We start from the raw sequence: 2,308 nt of genomic DNA, 5'->3' as shown, positions 1-2,308 counted from the left end.
TAATTCCTTAATTACTCCATTTTCACAGATTGTTTTTAAAAAATTAAACATTAACTTAGGACCAGATAGATGGCTCAGCTATTAAGAGCACTGCCTCCTTTCTGAGAGGTCTTGTGTTCAGTTTTCACCAATCACTTATGCCCTTTTCTCGTGCATAAAGAAAGATCACTCATGTAGATAAAAATACAAACATAAGTAAATCTTGGAACAAAAATTAAGGCTTGTATTTTATGTATATGGGTTCTTTTCCTTCATATGTGTTTGTGCATAATGTTTGCCTTTTACTTACAGAGGTGAGAAGATCATTTTAGATCCTTGGTACTGGAGTTACAGACAGTCATAATCTGTGAGCTAGGTGCTAAGCCTTTTGGAATAGAAATCCAGTGAATTTGACTGCTCTCCAATCTCTTATATTCTATTTAATTGTTTCAGGCCTTCTGTTGATTAACAGATATCATTGATGGAGAACAGGACAGGAGTGACACAGTTTATACTTATGGGAATCACAAATGACCCAAATTTGCAGCTTCCCTTCTTCATCATTTTTCTCCTCATCTATACCATCACCCTTGTTGGGAACCTGGGGATGTTTCTATTGATTCTTTTGGACTCTCGGCTTCACAACCCCATGTACATTTTTCTCTGCAACTTGTCCTTTGTGGACTTTTGTTACTCATCAACAGTAACTCCAAAGGTCATAGTTGGATTCCTTACAGGAGACAAGATTATGTCCTACAATGCTTGTGCCTCTCAGATGTTCTTTTTTGCAACCTTTGCTGATTTGGAGAACTACTTTTTGGTCCCAATGGCCTATGATCGCTATGTAGCCGTGTGTAAGCCTCTGCACTATGCCACTACCATGACATCAAGTATGTGTACATGTCTCATCATTGCCTGTTATATCTGTGGCTTCCTGAATGCTTCCATCTATACTGTGGATGCATTAAGTCTCTCTTTCTGTGAGTCTAATGTTGTCCACCATTTTTTTCTGTGATGTTTTAGCAGTCATGATTGTATCTTGCTCTGACCAACATATCAATGAACTTGTTCTTATTTATTTAGCCAGCTTTAATATCTTTTTTGCTCTTATACTTATCTTTATATCCTACATGTTCATTTTTAAAAACATTCTAAAGATGAACTCTGTTGCAGGATATCGTAAAGCTCTCTCCACTTGTACCTCCCACTTCACAGCTGTTTCCATTTTCTATGGGACACTCATATTCATGTACTTGCAGCCCAGCTCCAGTCATTCCATGGACACAGACAAAATAGCATCCATTTTCTACACCATGTTTATTCCTATGTTGAATCCTTTGGTCTACAGCCTAAGGAATAAGGAGGTAAAGAATGCATTCACAAAGATTGTATTAAAGTCAAGATAATGTTTATAGCTTTGATTGTAATGTTTTGGGTTACAAAATATCTGAATTTATTCCTTTCATCTTTATTCTACACGAAATCATGTTTTCCTACTCTACATTGGCTTCAAGAACTTTATTTGGCTTCTTTACCTCATTAATAGTGTGTTGTTTATGAAAAAGTTAACATCATCTTTAGAAGAGTGAAGCAAAAAACAGTATGTCTATTGCTGTGGGACTATGGTCTTGTAAAGATTTGTTACTTGTACTTTAATAAAACTCCGATTAGCCAGTAACCAGGCAGGAAGTATAGGTGGGGTGACCAGGCAGGAAGTTGAGGCAGGATAACAAGAACAGAATTCTGGGATGAGTAAAGAGTGAGTCTATAGCCCTGACTCAGTTGTAGAGGAAGCAAGATGAAGATGCTTCATTGATAAAGGTGCCAAGTCATTTGAATAATACAGAGAATTATGGGTTAATATAAGTTATAAGAGTTAATAAGAAGCCTGAACCTATTAAGCCTATTAAGTCCAATAAGCTTTTGATAAATGTAGACCTCTGCATGTTTTCTTTGGTATTGAATGTCTGTGGGACTGGGCAGGACAGAAATCTTACTCAAAAGTCGATGATAACTTAAGGATAGCTTATGAATATGCTAATTGACAATATTATCACATTCAAACATTTTATACAACATTTTTCTGTTGCATCAGCAAAAATCAAAGTAATTAGGTGTATAAAGAAACCAATTGAAGATGTGACACATTAGTAAATTTTTCATTGAAACATACTAATTCATATCAGAAAAATTCTACATAAACTTTAACATTAATTTGTTATGTGTCTGCATTTATGTTCTTTTAATTGTTCTCAACTAATAGGGATAACATTAAATTTTATTTAATGACTAGCATATTAGGCTATATTTAAAAAGTGTTACTTGAAAC

The 2,308-nt window shown here is 35.0% G+C and overlaps 1 pseudogene; it reads left to right on the top strand.

Moving 5' to 3' along the window:
- The first annotated feature begins 457 nt into the window (after nucleotides 1-457).
- Nucleotides 458-1,385, top strand: LOC148121380 (olfactory receptor 5B3-like; annotated as a pseudogene).
- The last annotated feature ends 923 nt before the right edge of the window (nucleotides 1,386-2,308 follow it).

This window comes from Myodes glareolus, chromosome 7 (genome assembly GCF_982192425.1).
Source record: "Myodes glareolus chromosome 7, mMyoGla1.1, whole genome shotgun sequence".
NCBI lineage: Eukaryota > Metazoa > Chordata > Mammalia > Rodentia > Cricetidae > Myodes > Myodes glareolus.
The sequence above is the reverse complement of the archived record's forward strand: the minus strand, read 5'-3'. Positions and strand labels throughout refer to the sequence as shown.